This window comes from Heloderma suspectum, chromosome 1 (assembly GCF_057233095.1).
Source record: "Heloderma suspectum isolate Gila_16-S chromosome 1, 16-S_ref, whole genome shotgun sequence".
Taxonomy (NCBI): domain Eukaryota; kingdom Metazoa; phylum Chordata; class Lepidosauria; order Squamata; family Helodermatidae; genus Heloderma; species Heloderma suspectum.
The window spans coordinates 244,357,443-244,374,883 of NC_139458.1; the positions used below are offsets into that span (position 1 = coordinate 244,357,443).

At 48.2% G+C, this 17,441-nt stretch overlaps 1 long non-coding RNA gene across 1 annotated transcript in view; it reads right to left on the minus strand.

Annotated features, from left to right (window-relative positions):
* LOC146358895 (uncharacterized) overlaps positions 1-15,830 on the minus strand; it is a 50,940-nt gene extending 35,110 nt beyond the window's left edge. The window contains exon 1 of the long non-coding RNA XR_014786130.1: positions 15,552-15,830. This is a non-coding gene — a long non-coding RNA (uncharacterized LOC146358895). The remainder of the gene's footprint in view (positions 1-15,551) is intronic.
* Between the last annotated feature and the right edge of the window lie 1,611 nt (positions 15,831-17,441).

A 17,441-nucleotide genomic window follows, 5' to 3' on the forward strand; every position in this document is an offset into this window, starting at 1 on the left:
TAGGCTACGCAAATATTTGCGTAGCCAATTGCGTGAATGAAAAGCAGGGACGCAAATGGCATCCAGGATGCCGTTTGCAGCTGTAAAGGTTTTAGTTTAAGCTCAATGCAGCAATTTATGGCTGCATTTACCTTAAACTAAGAACTTTATGGCTGCAAATGGCATCCTGGACGCTATTTGCATCTGCAGTCAATATCCCTCAGCCAGCGATACAGCATGGTGGCCGTATCGCTGGCGCTTCGGAGCCAGCTGGCAGCTCTGCGGAATTGCCATGGAGCGGAGCCGGCTGAAGAGGATTCCAGGGGGGAGGAACGGATCACCTCTCCCCCCCGTGGGCGGATTCCCCATGGACCAGTAGGTAAGGAATCCGCCCATCCCTAACTCCACATTTTGTATACAGTACAAATCATGTCTTGTTCGTCTATATCAAATGGGGAAAAATACATATGCAATAGTTCAGTTGTTGATCTCAGCTTCCAGCTGTGATGTATATTTGTTGAAATGTATATTGAACAGAAATATATAAGGTTGTATTATTGGGATACATCAGTGACCTGTATAGCTCAAAAACCTCTCAGGGTTTTTTTTTAATGTGAAGTTTATCAAATGGCAGTGTCAAATTTAGGTACACATTAGCTGGTTGTGAGAAGCCTAAAGAGAACCTATTAAGGCTATTCCTCCCTCTGAAGCCTCAGTGTGGGGAAAGCAGAAATATAGGCAGACATAGGTCTCTGGTGGGTGAGCAAATAGGAGATGGAGGATGGTGTGGGGAGTGGCAACAGAGGACACAGGTGGTGGTTGAGGTGATGGGGTTGGTGCTATGTGCGGGCTGTTTGGAGGCACTCCTCTTCCACAAAGGCAGGTTTGGCATTAACCATGGCTGGGCTCAGGTTGCTGTACAGGCAGGGCTTTAGTCTGAGTGGGGATTGGCTGGTAGTTGTCTAAGGCAGTGGTCTCCAAAGTGGGGTGAGTGCACCCCATGAGGTGCGCAAGGTGATTCACTGGGGTGCACCAGCCGCCTGATAATTGAGCAGCCTCCTGCTGTCCTGACGAGTTGCCACTGTCAATTATGGTAGAGGCAGAGGAATGGGACGAGAGCTGAGAGGGAAGCTCCATGGCATTTCTCTCTCAGCTCCAGTCCTATCCTGCCTCTGCCATGGCCACTGAGAACAACTGCACATGTCTCTGCACAGCATGGCACAGGAAGGCACAGTTGCTTGCTCAGCCACAGCACCGGAGCAGCTGCCATCCTGCCGAAGGAGAGCAAATTTGTTCCAAATTTGCTGACCTTTTCTGTGATGAGATGTGGCTGTCAGTAGTATGCTACGTACCTACCAGATATTTTTGAAAAAATAAGTACACTTAATCTGTCCCTTCAAGGTAAAGGTGACGTTTTAACAATGGGTGAGAAAGTAACTGCTTTTCGAAAGAAACTTGTGCTATAGAGAGAGCATTCTGAAAATGGATGTTTGGAAATGTTTCCATCGGTATGTGATTTTGTTGTCAAAAACAATGTAAGTGTGTCACCTATAAAAACTCTCATGTCTGCACACTTAAAAAACTTGGAAATGGAATTGTCTAACCTGTTTAAACATCTTCGAAATGAAGAGTTTCAGCGGATTTGAACCCATTTGTTAGAAATATAAAAATGCAACACCTTCTGATTCGTTTGCAAGAACAACTGATTGACATCAGGGAAGATGGAAGTTTACTAGCTCAATTTCAACATAATTGAAATGCATAATTGGTGGATGGGAGTGAAAAATGAGTATCATGATTTAGTAAGCGCGGCTAGGGATGGTGGAGAAATCCTCCACAGACTCCAATGAGGCTGGATTCTTTAGAATCCAGCATCCTGGAGTCCATGGCAGAACAGACTACTCCCTCCCACCACCCTGCAAAATTCTTCCCGGATGGCCCCTACCTGCTGCCAGCCAGTCCGGGTCCGTCCACTGCCCCGGTCTGTGGACGCAAATGGCGTCTGGTGTAGCGGACACCATTTGCGTCCCTGCTCTTTGCCGTGATAGACTACGTAAGGAAGTCTGGCTGCAGACGGGCCCGGCTGGCAGCTCTGCGAACTCACCATGGAGCGGAGCCAGCCGGGGAGGATTCCAGGGGGAGGGATGGATCGCCTCCCCCTCCCAGTGGATGCCCTGAATAGGACTGGTGAGTGGGGTTCGTACACCCCTACGATGCACTTCTTCCATTTGGATCTATATATCTTTGTGAGGTGTCTTTTTCAGCTATGACAGCCATTAAAACCAAGTATCAAAATAAATTGAACTTAGAACTAGACCTTCGAATTGCTGTATCACAAAGTGTTAAATGAAGGTTTTCAAAAATAATGAAGCATATTCAATCACATTGCTCTCACTAAAAAGTATTATTCATAATAATTTTTTTAGTGAGAGCAAAAAGATTTTTCATACCATTAATACATAAAATAAATTATTTTAAAATATTGTTTATTTCATCTGTATTTCATCCTTTTTAATTTCTATTTTTGTGTATGCTGCGTAATGTACATAATATATTAGTACAGTAGTACATATATATCATTTATAAATAAATACACATATATTGGGGGTATGTGCTCAAGATATTTTTACTGATGGGGTGCGTGCTCAAAAGAATTTGGAGACCACTGGTCTAAGGTACAGCATAGATAGGGAAAGGTTTTTTTTGGGGGGAAGCTATTGAGGGGGATATGTATGGCCTGTTCCAAGCAGCAAAATATGTCATTGGGGGCCTAGGTGCCTGAGGATAGAGCCAGCTTGATCAGAATAGCCGTTGGCCTATGAGAGGTCGTTTTCCACCCAGACTGCCATCGGTGTGATAGATGTCCCTATCATTTTGAAAAGTGGGGATTATGGATCAGTCTGTTGGCTGCATGGGAGAGTAGGCCAAATTCACAGAAGACAGTTGGGTGTGGCTCTGCCTCCCCGCATCTCCTTTTCTGCAGGCATGTTTTGTGTGAGGACTCCCTTGTGATGAAGGTAATGCGATCAGCTGGAAATGCATATAAAGGAAGAACATAGATTTGGCTAAAGCCCCACTGTGAAGGTTTGAGGCCTACAGAGGCAAAGAGGGAAAAGGTCAGGCTTAGAGGCATGGGATTTTTGTTGGAGGGGATATACTTGGGAGGAGTAGTTTCATTTCCCCCATTAAGTTTCAGTTTCATTTCCTCAGTTAAGTTTCATTTCTTCAGGTTTGAAACTGTACTTTTGGTTTTGAGGGAGGATGGTATAAAAAGAGAGAGTCAGAAAGACCAAGGCAGTGAAAGTAGATTCAGAAGACCAGAGCAGGAAGGAGCAGCCTAGAGGAGTCTAAGTACAGACTGTACTTAGTCTGTAAGTGGCACCCCGGCTCTGGAATGAGCTCCCTAGTGAGGTTCGCCTGGTGCCTACATTGTATTCCTTTCAGAGCCAGGTGAAGACCTTTTTATTTTCCCAGGCATTTTAACTTTCTAAATTTGTATCTTTGCTGTTTTAAACCTGTATTTTAAACTCCTGCACTGCTGCTAGATATTATTGTGGTTGTATTGTTATATTGTGGTTTTAATGTTCTGTATATTTTAAATTGTTTTATTGTGTGTTTGGTTTTAATTTTTGTAAACCGCCCAGAGGGCTTCGGCTATTGGGCGGTATAGAAATTAATTAAATAAATAAATAAATAAATACAGATAGGGTAAAGGAACTTGCATTTTGCAACTTTTATTTTCTTATAAGGCCTTTTGTATCACTCAATTCTATTGTGTAAGTATCTTTAGTTGTGATTTGCTAGCTTTAATTTACCAGTAAACTGTTGTGGTTAAATCCCAAGTGTCTGGTGCATCAATCACCCCACATCTACAGCCTAAACCCCATGTTACTGGGAAGGAGAAGTTTAAAAGGAAGGTGGGACTCTTAAGGAGTCAAGAGATCCTTAAGGATTTGCTCAGGGGGGGCCAGGTCATAAGGGGAACCCTGACACCCACATCCTCTTGATAGTGGTTTAGAATGCAGTTTCATTTGTCCCAGTCTGATCCTTGTTTTAAGAAAGTGTGGGGTGAGTAGTACATACATATATTCAAGGAGGAATTCAAGAAATTTGCTTCCTCACTTTTTGTTGAGGTAGTATTCAATATAGGAAGGTACTAGGAAAAAAAGGGGGGGAGACCTAAGATGTGGCCCAAGAACACATTGTCCCTGCTGTCTTCCTCTTCAGAAGATGAGGTGGAGATATTAGATATCAAAGTTCTGTTGGCTTAGCTTAAGGCCTAAGAAAGGGCCAAGAAGGAAATGGTGAAAGGGGACAATAGCAGTGGAACCTTGGTTATCCTGAAGGTAAGAGGGTAGCACACTATAAAAGGGAATGCAGGATTCCTAAACTGATCAAGTCCCTTGCTGAAGCATTCAAACTTGGGAAGAGGGTGGTGATGGTGAGCATCCAAGCCTATTTAATCTAGATAACACTGAGCCCAAGCCCAGCTGATATGTCTGAGGTCAGCTCTGGTGTGGCAGTGCTCTTAGAAGCAAGTGAGCCACTGTGTCTGGGATTGATTGATTGATTGATTGATAATATTTCTTGGCCGCCTTTCAGGGCAGAAGCCCTCCCAAGGCGGCTTACAGCAATAAAATACATAAAAACAGTTAAAATATTAAAAGTGATAAAAACAGAAAAACAATAGAGCCAACAATAAAACCGGCAACAATGTTAACAGCAGTAACAGCAACAATATAATGGGAGCATTGTCTATATGATTTGGGACTGGGGGACTCAACCCTGGGGGTGTTTGATGGGACAGTCCTCCCAGTACAATTAGGTTATCCATCATTATGGGACATGTGAACAGGTATGGCAAAGAGTAGCCAAGCCCCACTGGTTGCCTAGGCCCACTGGAAGTTCTGGGCATGGCACAACTGGGGGTAGGAGCACATTATCCTTATAGAGAGGACCCTTTCCTTTGTAAGTTCACTTACTCTCAGCCAAACTAAAAATAAAAATTGGGCTGGAGAATATGTGGATGTCAGATGTCTTCAGTGTTTTAGAGAGACCAAAGTGCAGCCCATGTTGTGTGATGAACCAAAGAAGCAGTAATAAGATTGTGGACGAACTGATACAGTTGGCATTTGGCTTTTACTGAAAGGGGTGATCCTGCAGTTCTGGCTCAGATAAAATTGCATAGCATACATAGGATCCTGATGAACTTTGCTGGGGTTCCCTGGCTTAGATATGATGACATCTTCAGAATGAGGGCAATGTTTAATCCAACCTTGGCTAGGGACTGGAAGTAGACAGCGCTCTGGCTCCAATACATGAGCTGGCCTACCACGGGAGGGAGATATACAGAGATGGCAGTGAATTCCTCCTGGCAAATATGCATGATTCTACTACTCGGCAATCAGGGATGATGTCTCAGTGGGTTCAACCCCACATCAGTCTGCTGGGAGTTAAGCATCGGGGGACACTGTTCAGGGGACTGGCCAATTTGAAGAAAGAAAATTAAAACACAAAATGGGTGCAAAGAGAAATGGGCGAGCAACAGCTGGAGAACCTCAGGGGTGGAAATACACATGTAGAGAGTGGGGAGGAAATAAATCTTGCATGTTCTTGGAATTTCTACCTACAGTCGGGATGAAGTGGCAGGAACTGGCTAAGTGGGAGGTATTGAGGCTATATTCTCAGGGTGAGGGGTGCAGACTGATGCTGCAAACATTCTTTAGCTACTGCTGCTGACTTCCAGGAGGAGGATATTGCTGGGAAAGGGGAGCAACAGAGATTGCACATGGGAAGCAGCTTTGTACATCAACTGAGGAGAGGGAGAAAAACTAAATTTAATAGTGGTTCAGCTCTTGAGACTGGTCGCTGTTCGGTTCCCACCAAAGTCCCATTGTCAGTTGCAACTGCAAAAGAAGCTTGTGGGCAGCATACACTGCATTTGCTGCAAACACAATGAAGAAGAAGAAAAAAATCTTGCTAGAGTAGAAATATCCTCCCCTCTCATGCTGACAAAAGTCATTTGCTAAATCCCCTTCATTTAGTGAGTGACAGGAGACTGGTGTCAAGTGAGAAAATGAAATGTAAATTTTATTAAACACCTCTCTCATCTCTGGATACCAATCCAGATTCCTGCATAACACACCAAATCAAATCCTGTCTTTGCCTTGCCTAAGGGCAAATGAAGATTCATTTCTCCTTAATACCATTCTTTCCTACTAAAATATTTTTCTGTTTAGTAACTGAAAAATTAAAATATAGACCCTGTGTTAATGTAGGGGTGGGGGAACATGTATTTTCAGCAACCAAAGCTATGTGGGTTGTGCCTTGTGCTGTTTTCACTAGGGATGGCGGAGAATTCCGCCACGGATTTCAGTGAGGCCAAATGCACTGGCATTCAACCCCCTGAAATCCGTGGTGGAACGGCCTGCCCCCCCGCGGATTCCCCCCGGGACGAGGCTTACCTGGGGCGGATGTTCCGGACAGCTGCGGTGGCGGGTCCGGCGGCGGCGGCTGGTCTTTCGACCGGCTGCCGCGGCCGCCATTTGCATCCTGGGTTTTACGTAGCCTATCACGGCAAGCCAAGCAAAAAACCCACAAAAAATGGCCGCTACGCTATTTGCGTTCTCCTTTTTTTTGCCGTAATAGCCTACGTAAATATTTACGTAGGCTAAAATGGTGAAAAATAGGGAACGTGAAAAATAACGGTGAAAAATAGGGACCGCCGTAGGCTAAAACGGTGAAAAATAGGGACCGCCGTAGCTGCCGCCATTTGCGTAGGCTGTTTTTTTTTTTGCCCAGCCGCGATAGGTTACGTAAAGACATACGTAGCCTATCAAGGCTGCCTGGCTGGACGCAAATGGCGGCCGCTATGGTGGCCACCATTTGTGTCCGCACTAGCCAGTCTGCGGCTGGAACTCCGGCTGCGGACGGTCCTGGCCGGCTGCTCCGCGGAGCCACTGCGGAGCGGAGCCGGCCGGCCAGAATTCCAGGGGGGAGGACCGGATTGCCTCCCCCCGTCGAGGATTCTGGGGGGAGGGACAGAGCGCCTCGCCCCCACTGTGAACACAATTCGCGAAAAGGTAAGTGACTTTTGTACATCCCTAGTTTTCACACCCGGACAGCAGTGATGATCAGCTGCTGCATTAAATGTAGGGGTGCACGAAAGTCCCTTACCTGTCCTCGAAGCTTTTCGCGGTGGGGAGGAGGCGCTTCGCTGCTCCCCCCGCGAAGTTCAGGCCGGGGGGGGAGGCTTCCCGCCTCGCCCGGCCGAAATTCAGGCCGGGGGGGAGGCTTTCCGCCTCGCCCGGCCAAAATTCAGGCCAGGGAGGAGGCGCCTTGCCCGGCCGCGAACTAAAAAGTTTTTTTAAAAAAACGCCCCCATGATAGGCTACGTGACGATTAACGTAGCCTATCACGGCTAGATCTGCAAAGTCAGCTGTGATAGGCTACGTAAATCGTCACGTAGCCTATCACGGGTGAGTTTTTTTTAAAAAAAAGTGTGTACGCAAATGGCGGCCCCCATAGGGAGCCGCCATTCGCGTTCCTTATTTGGTCGCTGTAGTCTACGTAAATCTTTACGTAGACTACGGCGAAAATAAGGGCAACGCAAATAGCGCTGCCCTTATTTTCACCGTAGTCTACGTAAAGATTTACGTAGACTACAGCGACCAAATAAGGAACGGGAATGGCGGCTCCCTATGGGGGCCGCCATTATCCGTACGCGCTTTTTTTTTTTTTAAGTCACCCGTGATAGGCTACGTGACGATTTACGTAGCCTATCATGGCTGACTTTGCAAATCTAGCCGTGATAGGCTACGTTAATCGTCACGTAACCTATCACGGGGGCGTTTTTTTTTTCTTTTATTGGAATGGCGGCGGCGGCAGCCAGTCAAAAGACTGGCTGCCGCTCCCGCCCCAGACGAAGACCCGCCGAACCGCCGGCCGGACCCGCCGCCGGGAGGGACATTCACCAAAGGTAAGTCCCGTCCTGGGCGGGGTGCGGGGGGCGGGGGTGCGGAGAATTTCTCCCCGAAACTTGTTCGGGGGGCCGAACACGTTGGCGCTCGGCCCCCCCAAGTTTTGGGGAGAAATTCTCCGCCAACCCTAATTAAATGGCAACTTAAAAATAAAACTTTAGTAACTCATCCAGAAATGTTATTCATATCATATGTCCATCATGAAGCTCAGTAGAAGGACCAGAATTTTTCCTGATAATGACTTATCTGTTACATTCATTGCACAGTGGTATCATGAATACTGGAGTTAAATTGGTTGTGTGATTGAATGAGCAATGATCCACAGTACTGTCCTTCCCTGGGAGAATCAGAATGGTTTGACTGTGCCATGTTAAAGCGTATAAAAACTGGTGGAGTTCACAAGGCTGAGGGGACAGACTGGTGAATGGATGCTGCCTGCTGCTGCTACTTCGATTCTTGCACCACCACAATCTTGGCTGGAAGAGTAAGAGCTTCTGTCCATCATGGATAAGATGGACAGAAGCAGGCAAGACAGGGAATTGAAGGAAATTATTTCTAGGTGGGCAAGCATGATGATGTGTGCCGTCTGGTTAAAAGAGGTGACGTATGAGGTCCTGGGACTAGACTGATGAAAAGGAGATGGAGGGAGCAATCCTATGGCTGCTAGACAGCAGCTAGAAGGCCATAGGATATGTTGTTTACCGGGAACCGACCTCGGAGCCTGCACTCAGAGGTCGGTTCCCAGAGAACCAACCTCTCCACACTTCCGCGCTGCCTTGGAGTAGGGATGTCAGAGAATTCTGTGACGGATCACGGTGAGGCCAAGTGCCAGTGCATTCGGCCCCCCAAAATCCAACGCAGAATGAAGCCCCCGCCCCCCCCAGGAAAGGCACATGGGACGAAGTCCCTGCCGCCCCCACCCCATGAAAGGTGCGCAAGACGAAGTCCCCACCGCCCCCACCCCACGAAAGGCGCGCGAAACGGAGCACTTACCTTCTCCCGTCCACGCTGCTGTGTGAATGGCGGCCGTCCTGCGGCCGCCATTCGCTTCCTCCTCTTCATAGCCATGATAGGCTAATGCAGGGATGCCATTTGCATCCCTGCGGAGGCCATGATAGGCTACGTAAGTATTTACGTAGCCTATCAGGGCGGCGGGGGGGGGAGAAACCCCAGCGTATGCAAATGGCAGTGGCTACCGCCATTTGTGTATGCTGGGGTTTCTCCCCCCCCACCGTAATAGGCTACGTAAATACTTACATAGCCTATCACGACCTCCGCAGGGACGCAAATGGCGGTGGCTACGACAACCGCCATTTGCGTCCCTGCAGGGCTGCCCAGAGGTCGGATGTCCGGCTGTGGGCAGCCGGAGCTGGATGGCGGCTCCGCGGCTTGGCTGCAGAGCGGAGCCGGCCGGGCAGGATTCCGGGGGGAGGGACGGAGCACCTCCCACCCACCGCGGATGCCCCTGCGCGGAGCCAGGTAAGGGATTCGTACATCCCTACCTTGGAGGCAGCGTGGAACAGGCCCATCTTCCACGCTCGCAAGAGGAGTGCGGACCGGCCAAAAAGGGGTGTGGCTGTGGGCGTTCCCATGTGGGGAGGGCGAAACTGCCTGTATGACACATCCTATGTGTCATACAGCAGCCTCCTTCCCTGCTCCGTACTCCTGCGGCTAGACAGCTGCAATCGGCTGTCTAGCCAAAAATGCAGGGCAGGAGGAGTGTGGAGGGAATGATCCCCTCTGTGCTTCTCCTGCCCTGCTTTGGATAGGCGGTTGTCTCCAAGTTCAGAGGCGGCTGCCTATCTCAATTAGGGATGGGGGAGAATTTCTCCCCGAAACTTCAGGGGACCGAGTGCCAACGTGTTTGGCCCCCCGAAGTAGTTTCGGGGAGAAATTCTACGCACCCCCCCACCCCCCGCACCCCGCCCGGGACGGGACTTACCTTTCCCGAATGTCCCTCCCGGCGGCGGGTCCCGGCGGCGGTTTGTCAGGTCTTCGTCAGGGGCGGGAGCGGCATTCCAATAAAAGTAAAAAAAACAAAACACGCCCCCGTGATAGGCTACGTGACGATTAATGTAGCCTATCACGGCTAGATTTGCAAAGTCAGCTGTGATAGGCTATGTAAATCATCACGTAGCCTATCATGGGTGACTTTAAAAAAAAAAAAGCGCGTACGGCTAATGGCGGCCCCCATAGGGAGCCGCCATTCACTTTCCTTATTTGGTCACTGTAGTCTACGTAAAGATTACGTAGACTACAGCGAAAATAAGGGCAACGCTATTTGCGTTGCCCTTATTTTCACCGTAGTCTACGGAAATCTTTACGTAGACTACAGCGACCAAATAAGGAACGCGAATGGCGGCTCCCTATGGGGGCCGCCATTTGCGTACGCGCTTTTTTTTTTTTTTAAGTCACCTGTGATAGGCTACGTGATGATTAACATAGCCTATCACGGCTGACTTTGCAGATCTAGCCGTGATAGGCTACGTTAATCGTCACATAGCCTATCACGGGGGTGTTTTTTTAAAAAACTTTTTATTTCGTGGCCAGGCGAGGCGAGGCGCCTCCTCCTCGGCCTGAATTTCGGCCGGGCGAGGCGGGAAGCCTCCCCCCCGGCCTGAATTTTGGCGGGGAGGGACGGGTCGCCTCCCCCCCACCCAGAATTTCGGGGGGAGGGACGGAGCGCCGCCCCCCCACCGCGAAGCAAGCTTCGGGATCAGGTAAGTGACTTTCGTCCATCCCTAATCTCAATAGGATTGCGCCCTTAGCCAAACAAAATTTGACCAACTTCAACCAATCAAGCACTACCTTGCAACTAAAAAAAGCAGGGAATATTTACTCAAGCCTTACACAGCCATTTTTAAAAGGGGCCCCTATATAATAACAATAGCATATCATCAATGTTTTTATGACAAAATACCATAGAAATAATGAGAAACAGCTAGGGATGTTAGAGAATTTCACCACGGATCTCAGTGAGGCTGATTGCCAGTGCATTCGGCCCCCCGTAATCTGTGGTGGAATGAAGCCCCCTGACCCACCACCCTGCGAAAGGCGCACGAAACGGAGCACTTACCTGGTGCCGTTCACGCTGCTTTGCGAATGGCGGCTGCGTCTGTGGCCACCATTCACTTCCCCATTTAGGCCGTGATAGGCTATGTAAATATTTATGTAGCCTATCACGGCCAAAAACATGAACGCAAATGGCAGCTGCCATAGCTGCCGCCATTTGCGTCCGCAGGCTCCACATGCCTGCGAATAGGGGTGGACGAAAGTCACTTACCTGTCATCGAAGCTTGTTCGCGGTGGGGGGGAGGCGCTTCGCTGCTCCCCCCATGAAGTTCAGGCCAGGGGGGAGGCTTCCCGCCTTGCCCCGGCCGAAATTCAGGCCGGGGAGGAGGCTTCCCGCCTCGCCCGGCCGCGAACTCAAAAGTTTGGTTTTTTTCTATAAAAACGCCCCTGTGATAGGCTACGTGACGATTAACGTAGCCTATCATGGCTAGATCTGCAAAGTCAGCCGTGATAGGCTACGTTAATCGTCACGTAGCCGATCACGGGTGACTTTAAAAAAAAAAAAAAAAGTGCGTACGCTAATGGCAGCCCCCATAGGGAGCCGCCATTTGCGTTCCTTATTTGGTCGCTGTAGTCTACGTAAATGTTTACGTAGACTACGGTGAAAATAAGGGCAACGCAAATAGGGATGGGGAGAAATTCTCCGCCATCCCTACCTGCAAATGCACCTGGCTGGTGGCTCTGCGGAGTTGCTGTGGAGCAGAGCCGGCCGGGTTAGGATTTTGGGGGGAGGTGTGGAGCGCCTCCCCCCCACCGCAAATCACCCCTGCGAAAAGGTAAGTGACTTTCGTATATCCCTAGAAACAGCTGCAGGATAGCATTTATAATAGCTGGAAGCACACACACATATAGGGATGCGAAAAAACCCAGAAAAAAATTGGGGAAAAAACATCCCCCCAAATTTTTTCCAAGGACCATTTTTGTCATCTCCCTCCCCCAATTGGAAAAATTGAACATCTTTGGATTATGAAATATTTTCTTTTAGAATTTAAGACATGTTCATATATTGTTACCCAGCCTTTACTCCCCACAAAGCTATGTAATCAGAACATTTATAGAAAGACTAGAGATGTAAGATGTCTGGAAATAATGAAGCCATGGGGATTTTTTTAAAAAAATACTCTCTGTAAAATTCCCAGCATACTTAGTTCTTTGATTCCTTATTAAAACTATTGATATAAAGTATATTTTACTGATAGACATTTATGCTCCATTTCCCAGCATGTGAGTAGAGTCACCATTGTGCATTCTTGACAGTATATGGGCATTCTTGACAGTTTGGGTTTTGTTCTGTAGAGTCCTGTTTTTCTGGGCTCGTTCTGGTTTGATGTAGCAGTCAATTAATGTAGTTTTAATCTAAAACCCACATGTGAAAAATACACTGGTGACAGATATGACATAACAGATGTGGGTTATCCCACCTACGTTTTTTTCTTTTTAATTAACCTTTAGGCTTGGGTCTATAGAACTCACTGCTACAGTTTTAATAATGTTCTCAGATAAACCTCACCACCAGGGAATCCTGCCTCAGCTATAAAACTTTTTAACTGCTGCCACTAGAATAAACCCTCTGTGTAAAAGAAACTCAGCCTTGGTTCCTATAGCATAGGCATGGGAATGACACTACAACTAGAGACAACTTTTCAAAATTAACAAAAAAATAAGGTGTTCATTAATGAAAATTTACAAAAGTGAATATATGTCACTCTTCAAATAAGAGGTTGAGATTGCTTAAAGATTCTTAAATTAAATATGATTGCTTACCATTCCGAAACGGAGTCTTTCCTGTCTAAATAAAATCTCAATAGCTTTTCCTTCAGATCAGATTTCCAAGTTCCACCCCACAAACAGAAACAGGTTTAGGAATTTCCCTGAACTTACTTACAAATAGGTACAGATGTGGTACACCAGTCTTCCTCTGCCTCCAGTTCTTCCTGCTTCTTCTGGCTTGATTCAGATGTTTCAGGGACTACTTGCTGATGTTCCCTCTGGTCAGACATTAAATAGGAACCTAAAATATGTTATGTATCTCTTGGTTTGCATATAAAATTATCATTAAATGATTGGTACATTAAATGTACATTAATGGTTGGTACATTAATGGTTGGTACATTAAATATAAAAGTATAGTTTATTCAGACGGCTTCCCCTCTTTTGGATTCTCCTGATGCAAGCAGGGAGTCTATTGCAAAGGTCTCGAGCAAACTGGGCTCCGTCAGTCTGCGTGTCATCAGCCATTCCAGCTCTTCTGCTGACATTGGGGCCAACAACTTCCATGGCAACTACACCTTTGAGGGCATTAGTGATGAAGACCTCTAGGGGCCCTGCCCTGACACAACTCTGTGGGATGTAAAATCTCCTCCTGGGTGGATCTCCACGTGCCTCAACCCCAGCCAGCTGCCCACCCTCTTGTCTACATGGATGGGGAAACGGCACGACCACTGTATGAGGCGCTGCAAAAAGATAAATTAGATAAATGGAAATGGACTAAAAAAATGAATAAGTCTTTCCTCAGTCTCAAAGCTGCCCTTGTGTCGCCACCTGCCCTAGTCATACCAAATCCCAGTCGACCATTTAGACTCTATGTGCATGAGAATAAAGGCGTAGCCTCGGGAGTAATTTGCCAGCAAAAGGGCCCCTCCTGGAGGCCGGTGGGATATTACTCCAAGGTCCTTGATGTCGTGGCAAGAGGCTGGCCGAGTTGCTTAAGGGCAAATAAGGCCGCAAAGAGGGCAGCCAAGGAAAGAATCCAAGGGACATTTCTCGTCTTACCCAGAAGAGAGGAGCCCCCCACATACTCCCCTTCCAAGTTACAGATGGCGCAAGAACACAGAGTAAGTCCCCGTGGTGACAGATGGATCCAGATGACAGATGGGAGGCTGCTCCTACCACAGACCCTGCAGGGAGCTATCTTAGAGAAAGTGCATCATTCCCTTGGACACCCTGGGGCATCAGCCATGATTGACTATTGCAAGAGGCTGTTCGTCTCTCCTGGCCTAACTGTACACGCCCATCGATTAGCAGCAACATGTGAGGTTTGCCAGAAAATTAATTCCCCCAGGGCACCCCCTCCACCAAGGGGAGGGCGACCATGGGCGTATTATCCCTTCCAGAGGGTGCAGATTGATTTTGCTGAAATGCCACCGTGTAGGGGTTACATATATCTGCTTGTAATAGTGTGTCAAATGTAGGGGTGCACGAAAGCCACTTACCTGGTCTCGCAGCTTGCTTTGCGGTGGGGGGGAGGCGCTTCGCTTTATCATCACGTAGCCTATCACGGGTGACTTAAAAAAAAAAAAAGCACGTACACAAATGGCGGCCCCCATAGGGAGCCGCCATTCGCGTTCCTTATTTGGTCGCTGTAGTCTACGTAAAGATTTCCGTAGACTATGGTGAAAATAAGGGCAACGCAAATAGCGTTGCCCTTATTTTCGCTGTAGTCTACGTAATCTTTACGTAGACTACAGCGACCAAATAAGGAACGGGAATGGCGGCTCCCTATGGGGGCCGCCATTATCTGTACGCGCTTTTTTTTTTTTAAGTCACCCGTGATAGGCTACGTGACGATTTACGTAGCCTATCACGGCTGACTTTGCAGATCTAGCCGTGATAGGCTACGTTAATCGTCACGTAGCCTATCACGGGGGCGTTTTTTTTTTTTTAACTTTTATTGGAATGGTGGCGGTGGCAGCCGGTCAAAAGACCGGCTGCCGCCTCTGCCCCTGTCGAAGACCTGCTGAACCGCCGCCAGGACCCGCCGCTGGGAGGGACATTCGTGAAAGGTAAGTCCCATCCCGGGGGGGGGGGGCAGGGGGGCAGAGAATTTCTCCCCGAAACTACTTCGGGGGGCCGAATACGTTGGCAGTCGGCCCCCCGAAGTTTCGGGGAGAAATCCACCCCTATCCCTAGAATGATGGGGTGGGTAGAAGCATTCCCATGCAGAAACTGTCAAGCGAAAACTGTAGTTGCTAAGTTGTTACAGGAGGTGATGCCCCGGTTCTCCCTGCCTGAGGTTGTAAAGTCCGACCAGGGCTCACATTTCACCTCAGCTGTTACTCAAGGACTGGCACGAGCTCTGGGGGTAAAGTGGCACTTACATTGCCCCTGGAAACCCCAGGCGAGTGGACAGGTTAAAAGAACTAATCCGAGTCTCAAGGAGACCCTAACCAAGCTCCAGCAAGGGGTAAAGCTTACTTAGATTGAGGCTTTGCCAATAGCTCTAACAAAGCTTCAAAGAATGCCAAGAAAAGACATAAAGTTGTCCCCCTTTGAGCTAATGTTTAGATTCCCGCCCCGGGTACACTGCGGAAGGAGGGAAGAAGTCAAGTGGGAAATGGGGGATCAGATGTTGAGGGGCCAGTTGACTTCTCTATAGTCCGTTCTTTCACAGCTACGAGCTTACTCCGTCCCATTCCAGAGGTTGCCGCTAGATGCTCCCATCCATCTCTTCCAGCCGAGAGACAAAGTGTTGTTGAAAAAGTAGAATAAAGAAGCTCTAAAAGAAGGGTAAGAAGGGCCTACCTGGTGGGACCAACCAGCCATTCATGTGTGAAACTTGTAGGTTCTAGCAAATGGACACATTGCAGCCGGTTAAAGCCATTTAGATAACCCCTGCCTCCTCCTGTCACCCGGAAAGAACAGGAGGACACGGGCGACAGTCCTCTGCTCCCTGGCACCCCCCCGGAAGCTTCCAGGGACACAGGCGAAGAAGCCATCCAGGAGCCACAATCACCTCTTGTTTATAAATCCCAGCAGTTAATTGAAACTGCCCTGTCAAAACAAATGCTTTTGCTTTACTGCACAAAGAAACTCCGCTTTAAGACATGAGTAAAGACTTAAAGGAGGGAATTGTTAGAAAAAGGGGAAGTCTAGCGAGACAGTCACATAAGCATAATCAGAAAAAACATGTTGACACAGTCGTGCTCTAATGAGTCAGCTAACGGCTCAGCCAGTTGACATGACTTGTGGCTAACAGAAAATTGTAAAGTGGGGGGTATAAAAGATTTGTGCATGCTTAGCTCGGGGTCCAGACTGCTCTGCACCCGTTTTGCAAAACGACTAATAAAATAGTGTTGGATCCACTGCTGCCTGCCTGGCATCCTTTCTTTCAACCAGAAGCAAGCACTTTTTATCTAACACTAGTACTTCCCGGGATTTGGAAGCTATGCTTCTATTAATGCAGCCCAAAATAGCATTTGCCTTTTTTGCAGCCACATCTCATTGTTGGCTCATATTCAGCTTGTGATCTACAATTCCAAGATCCTTCTCGCTTGTAATATTGTTGAGCCAAGTCTCGCCCATCTTGTAACTGCATTTGGTTTCTTTTTCCTAGGTGCAGAACTTGGCATTTATCCCTATTAAATTTCATTCTGTTGTTCTCTGTCCAGCACTCCAGCCTATCAACATCACTTTGAATTCTGTTTCTGTCTTCCAGTATTAGCTATCCCACCCAATTTTGTGTCATCTGCAAATCTGATCAGCATTCTCTGCACCTCCTCTAAGTCATTAATAAAATGTTGAAGAGCGCTGGGCCCAGGACTGAGTCCTGTGGTACTCCACTCGTTACCTCTCCCCATTTTGAGAAGCTCCCATTGATGAGCACTCTTTGAGTCCGATTCTGTAGCCAGCTGTGGATTCACCTGATCGTTGTTTCATCTAGCCCACTTTGAGCTAGTGGGGTGGCACATGTGCGCATGCACACACACATACGGGGGCTGTGGAGAAAGAATTCACACACACACAGTGGCGGGAGACACCAAGACACATGCAGACACCTACTGGGGTGATGGTACTGAAGCAGCTATCTAGGCAGTCGCAGGGGTGGGGGGATGTGTGATCAGGGCTGTCATGCATGTGTGTGTCTGATCCAGGTTGTTGTGAGGTAGAATCCTGGATGTTCGGGGGCGGCATTTAAGGGAGAAGGGGGAGACTGTAAGGCCTTGTTCCCTTCCCCAGTCAGCCCCACCAGATACTGGCACTGCCATTAGCCATGCTGAAGTTCAGATATGGGCTGCTTGGAGCGGGGAATGGCTGCAGAAGGAATAAGGGCCTTCTTCCCTTCCCTGCCACTTCATCACTGCTAATGGTGGTGCTGCTGTGGCAAGCTGGCTTGCCTGGGCTGGGTGTGGATGGATGGGGAAGGGAAGGGGCTGCAGGGCCTTTTTCCCTTCCCCATTTCTCCAGCCTGGATTGTCCCTTCAGCATTGCCATTAGCAACACTGAAGCAGTGATCCAGGCTCCCAGGGGGAGGTGGCCAGGGAAGGGAGATTGCTGCCCTGCCCAGTTACTTTGGGGTGAAGGAGGTAACAGAGGCCCTTCTGCCCGGGGCTACCTGAGTGGGCCTTTGCTGGCCAGGCAAGGCAGGAGAAAGTAGGAAGGATGCAGGTCGCCACAGCCATGTAGTTCCTTCTT